This window comes from Micromys minutus, assembly GCF_963924665.1.
Source record: "Micromys minutus genome assembly, chromosome: 14".
Classification (NCBI taxonomy): Eukaryota; Metazoa; Chordata; class Mammalia; order Rodentia; family Muridae; genus Micromys; species Micromys minutus.
In genome coordinates, this window is record NC_137983.1 from 34,295,214 (window position 1) to 34,301,787 (window position 6,574).

Consider the following 6,574-nt stretch of genomic DNA (forward strand, 5'->3'; position numbering starts at 1 on the left):
CATCAAGTGGGGATCAAGTGTTCAATACACAAGCCTCTGGGGAATATTTTTTCATTCAAATCACCACAGGCTTGAAGCGTTGTATCAGAAATGACAACCCCTACCAAAGAAATGCAGTTTTCACTATTAGTAGTAGTAGAGCCAGCTCACTCCCAGACGTTACTGTTCTCATATTAAGTGCCCTCTGTTATCAGTTTGTAAGGTTGAGGGTTATTTTAGATCATAGTTTTGAAGGTTTAAGTCTGTGACCAGTAGCCTTGATGCTTTGGCTTTTTGGTGACCCATTGTGGTGGAAACACAGGGAATATTAAGCTACTTAACCTCTCACTGAGACAAAAGAGTACAAATCAAAGTGCAGGGGTCCCACTATCCTGTGTCCAGCATCCTACTAGCCTCTGCTTTTCAAGGTTCTACTGCCTCCCAAAAGCAATACGCTGAGAACAGAGCCTTTTATACATGGAGCATTCTAGATCTAAACCATAGCAAAATATATCAAATACAAGTCAAGGAAATCAAGACAGCCATTTTGGTATCCCTGATACTACTCTGGTAGGAATTTACCAAACCCGATTCCCTATTTACTTCCTACCCAGCCCTGTGACATAGAGAGAACACGGGCATAATGGCTTGTAAGGATAAGGGACAACAGTGTCGTAAGATAAGCACCATGGCTGGTCACCCTTCTATTATTTTAATTAATCCAGCAAGTGTGTATGCAACAGCGTGTATCAGGGGACTGCATGACAGCAATCTGAGACATCTCTCTCTCATAGTACATTTGTCTGCTCTTGATCAAGGCAGTCTTCAAAAGCTGGGGCCTTGTGGTAGGTTAAAAGTTGGTGGTGGTGCACCCTTTACTCCCAGAACTCAGGAGGCAAAGGCAGACAGATCTCTGAATTCCAGGATAGCTAGAGATACACAGAACAATCTCCCATCTCACTCCTCCTTTAACCTCCCCCACAACACACATACACACACACACACACACAGAGGTGATTTCAAGATTCTCTGAGATGATTGGAATTTTAGATATAGTAACTAGCAGATACCTCAGTTTGGTTACTTTGTTGAAACAACAGATACTCTGCAGGTACCTAAAGAACAATTTGACACAGCCCTTCTCTTATTCTTGTGTTGTCTTAATTGGTTCTTGAATGCTATTATATCATATAATTTACATTTTAAAACCTAACTTAAAATATTAAGTTTATGTGTTGAGGATTTGTACTTTTATGACTTTGGCAAACATTTGGATGTAAAGTGGGATAAAGGAAAACAGATTTTTTGTGCATCTAGACAGCATATTTGGAGCTACCATCAGCATACAAGAATGACATCAGAGCAGAGGAAGAGGCACTCTACCAAGAAAGAAAATCAGGGGCTGGTCATGGACAGTACATGCTGTAACCTCAGCACACTGCAGACAGGGCATGTAATCACTGCAAGTTCCAGGTCAGTGAAGGCTAAAACAGGGACAGGAAGGGAGGACAGGCAGGCAGTTCATGGGGTTGGGGGCTGGGAGAAAAGCGGATAAAGAATAGATAGAAAAGCAGACAAAAATATCATACAAAGAAATCATATTTCTTGGGTTTTCAGTGTTTTTGTTTCTTAACTGGTAGTCTTATATCCAAACTACATTCTATGTCCTAAAATATTACAATGAACTAGGCCACAGAGGTGGCTCAGAGAGTAGAGGTTCCTTCTGTTGGGTCCTATAATGTGATTTCAATACCAGAGACCCACGTGGCTGAGATAGAGAATAGATTCCCACAAGTTGTCTTCTAATCTATACAAAGTCATTATAGTGTCACCACCACCACCCTTTACACACCCACCCACCCACCCACACACACACACACATACACATACCACACATACAAACACACACACTTTATACACCCACACCCACCCACACACACCCACCCACCCACACACACAGTATGTGAACATACAAAAAGGTAATAAAAATTACAATAAACCCCTCATTTTTGCTAGACTACTTTTAAACTGGGTTCTGTTCTCTGAGGCTAAAAGCTTCTTAGCCTAGCAAAGTTTTTCTGAAGGAGAGTGCAAGTTGCAGTCCATCAAACCAAATGGTTCTGCCACAACAGACTCAATGAGAAGTGGGTCCTCTTCCAACTACGCACAGTGTGCTAGAGTGTGGTCGGTTCTTACAGTCTTGGAACAAAGTAAAGTTAGGAGCACAGAAAGACTCCAGGCCAAGGTTTGCTCACCAGAAGTAGTCAGAAGAAAGCAGACCGGGAATTTGTCTGTGTCTAAGAAGTTTGTCTGATCACATGCAGCAGTGTAAGTCTCTGGAACTCTGCTCAGAGTAGCCACCAGAACCAGCTCTGTGATCCTTAAAATCTTAAAGTAAAAGGCACTCTAGAAAATGGTAAAATTCTGGCAACTGGAATGGGAGTGTTTGAGAGAAACCAGATGCCTTCAAGGGCCCCAAGGCCTGCTGGTGGCTACCCCACTCCATTCCATTCATTCCACAAGCCTGCTGGAGATGCAGGCTCTTGTAATGTCTGACAGCTTGTGATACACATGCAGGAAATTTATACCCAAAATTTATAAAGACTGACTACAAACCAAGTTGCAGAAGACAAATACTATAGTAGGAAAACGTTACTGCATTAGAAGGAAAACAAATAAGTAATAAATACAAGGAAGAAAGAGGTTAAAGCATCAAATTTTGACTAATACTTCCTTGCATAATCTTAAAATGGACAGCTTTAGTTTATTTTTCAGTTTCTTTGTAACATTAAGTCTGACAGGGATTATAAAACATGTTATAAAAAAACACACAGTGTGATGTACAACCCTCTAGAGTTTGTGTAAACTCAACATTTGGTTGTCCCTTGACCGCTCCACAGCCATAATGTCCTACACGGATTAGTCAAACTGATGCAACAGTCCACTTCCTGTCACTCGAGTGAATGTCCTGAGACTCTCACTTGAACTTGCTATATGGCTGAGGTTTACTTTAACTCTCAATGTCAGACGGGAAGTCAGAGCAGCTGAGCAGTAGCTGGCTTTGGGCTTTCCTGTGTTGTTTCATTTTTCTTTTATTATACAAGAGGCTGAACTCAGGGTCTCACACACACATACATATTTGTCAATGTCTCTGTCTCTAAGCTATATTCTTACTCGTGTGTGTGTGTGTGTGTGTGTGTGTGTGTGTATGTGTATGTATGTTATTATATCAATATGTTCATCCTGAGACATCTACGGATGGAGTTCAGCTCGGAGAATGCCTGTCTGACATGCACAAAGCCCTAGGATTGATCCCTGACACTGCATACATCAACCATGGTGGTGACACATGTCTGTTGTCCCAGAACATAGGAAATAGGAACAGGAACATCAGGAGTTAAAGACCAAGTTTAAGGTCATCCACAGCTATAGCAAGATCAAGGCCAGATTAGTCTATTAAAGATCTGTCTTACATTTAAACAAAAATGAGATAAGATCTCTCTAGGTAGTTCAGGATGCTCGGAAGTCACTGTTATACAGGCAGGCCTTGAACTTGGCCCCATCCTGCCCCACCCTCCTATGCAGCTGGGATGTAGGTTGTCACATGAGCCCAGCAGGCCTGTTCTGTCATAAGAGCCCCTTGAGAGAACTAATTCAGCATCAAAGAAGAACTACCTTAATTTTTTTTTAAAGAACAGCACTTTCAGAGGACATAAAGACCTCCTACTAGGGCTGGACGAATGGCTCAGTAGTTAAAGGTACTGGCCAGTATTGTAGAGGACCTGGGTTCAAGTCCCAGAACCACATGACGGATCACAACCACTTGAAACTCCAGTTCCAAGGGACCTGGTACCACCAAGTACTGTACACATGTGGTACACAGAAAACAATATATACATCATGTACATATAACAAAACGTCTAGAAAGAATGCTAACATTAGAAACATAATCAAGGATCCACGTGCAACATTCAGTGAAGAAATAGGTCAGTAGGTCAGTCCATGGTAGAGCACTTGCCGAGCAGGCAGAAAGCCTCAAGTTTCACCCCAAGGACCACACTAAAAACAAACAAACAAACAAAAAGGTATCTAAGAAAATAAAACTTTTTGACAACCTATCCTGTAGCATGGGGTGAAAATACAAAAGATGCAGTTTTCCATATACCATGTGACCATACTTTGATTTACAATGAGAACCTGGGCCATTACATATCATAGAAAAGAGAACGAGAATCCACAGGTCAAATGTCAAACCTGATTCCTGCTTATTGGAATTCCATCAGTTTTATTTTCTTCCTCTGGCATGTTCCAGTGTTCACACTAGTCACTCTATAATCAGAATAGATTTTGGTCTTAAAAGAAATGCATGCATCCTCTTTCATTTCTGCCACTCCCATGCCATCCAGACTGAGGAAGACCGGGAAACTCCAGGGCCACATGAGCCATGGCCACGGTCGCATCGGTAAGTACCTAAAGCACCCAGGAGGCCACGGTGATGCTGGAGGCATGGATCACCACAGGATCAACATCAACAAGTATCATCCAGGTGACTTCGGGAAAGTTGGTATGAAACATTACCACTTGAAGAGGAACCAGAGCTTCTCCCCAGCTATCAACCTGGATAAATTATGGACGCTGGTCAGCTAGCAGACACGGGTCAATGCAGCACAAAACAAGACTGGAGCTTTCCCATCACTGATGCTGTTTGATCAGGCTACTACAGAGTTCTTAGGAAGGGAAAGCTCCCTCAGCAACCTGTCATCATGAAGGCCAAATTTATCAGCGGAGGAGCTGAAGAGAAGATAATGGGTGTTGGAGGTGCTTGTGTTCTGGTGGCTTAAAACCACTTCAGAGGTCAATTAAAGGCTAACATTTTCCATGTTGGAAAAAAAAAAAATGCATGTGAGTCTGGGGTGATGGCTCAGTGGTTAAGAGCGCCGGCTGCTTTTCCAGGGGACCCGGGTTCAATTCCCAACACCCACATGGCAGCTCCCAACTATTTGTAACTCCAGTTTCTGAAACTACCAGACTTCAGGCTTGCTGCAGGTACTCCACAAATGTGGTCTACAGACATGCATGCAAGCGAACCACTGACCCACATAAAACAAGATAAATGTTTAAAACTTTTAAAGAAATACATGCAGCCAAAACACACGTAGTTTAAGTAAAACCACGTGTTCCATTGAATGCTACAATTCCGTATTTCAGTCTGCGATTGCTGGAGAGCACATGTGTTCACGAGGAAAGCACTTTCTTCCTGGAACCACGATCTCAGCTTCCTCCTTGGCCCCGGAGCAACCCTTCACCAACATGTGCAGTTTGTCCAAGCTAACTGCCCCGGACTCACAAAATTGGGGATTTTTAAATACATTTCAACAATGTCAGGAATCCAGTTGCTTAGTATTACAATACAAAACATTTCCAGAACCCCTGCTTCTAGCGAGGAGAGGGAAAAAATAGAAGCAGATGAAGCTCTCCAAATGCTGGGTTTGCTTAACGTTAATCCTGTCGGACTCTTGGGCCCCATGTCTGCTTAGACATGCCTGCTTTAGCAGGCCTGTTTTCACCACTGCAGGCTGCCCCGGAACCTCCGCACCACTTTGCTGAGATGTGCATGGGGAAGTAGGCAAAGGCACACTGGTCAATCAAGTCTCACAGCAGGCGGGGTGACCTGGGTTTAGGGCTCGAAGCCTGTGGGGTACTCCATCTTGCCCTCACCTACTGTTTGAACCGAGCACAGTGCTTCCATCCTTGTCAGAGTTAGTGCACGCATACTAACAGAGGACCCCACAGATGACAATATGAGGCATGATCTAAAACCAAAGGTACAGAAGATGGAGGGGGGGCTCACCCAGCAATCCACTTAAGTCAAGTGATTCGGCTTAGGAGTTTCATAGCTAGGGCTAGGGACACAGCTCAAGAGACAGTTCTTGTATTATGTGTGAGATTGGGTTCCCAGAACTTAAACACAGAACAACAACAAAAACCCACTAACTCACAGAAGTTTCATAACCAATATGAAAGATCCCTTTGCACTGCAGTGAGCTCTCACCTGGCCTTACTCTGTAGCATGTGAACATTCTCTACCCACTGTACCTCCCGATCCCAACCGCTAGAAAAGGAGGAGTTAAATGACATGAATATCTGTTTTAAAAACAATTGTTTTCAAGCTTAGCAGTGAAATTATATGTACTTATCATGGCCTGCATGATCTCTTGGAGTATATACACAGGGTCGAAGGGTTACATTTTTGCTAATTACCCCCTCATAGCTGTCATTTTTCTGGCAAGAATGCATATTTCAAGAATGTAACATATAGTCAGTAAGTGCAGTCCCCGTGCAGTGCAGCAGACCTCTTGTGCAATCCTGCCTAACCAGTACGACGTGTCCTTTGACCAACATCTCCTGACATCAGCTTCTTCATCTGAAGCCTGACCATGTGCATCAGAAGACCGTGAGCCAAATGACAGACCATGTCTGAAGAGAAAAGAGCCAAAGCTTTTAACTGGATTTTCTATTTACAAACCCAAGAAACTATGGATTGGAATTACTCAGCCTTGACTTTCCATTTGACATTGCCATCATGTGACTCGCC

General features: G+C 43.2%; 1 pseudogene across 1 annotated transcript; it reads left to right on the top strand.

Annotated features, from left to right (window-relative positions):
* The first annotated feature begins 4,374 nt into the window (after positions 1-4,374).
* LOC308429792 (large ribosomal subunit protein uL15-like) lies at positions 4,375-4,820 on the top strand (annotated as a pseudogene). The gene has a single exon. The product of its transcript is annotated as a large ribosomal subunit protein uL15-like (transcript).
* Positions 4,821-6,574: the final 1,754 nt, after the last annotated feature.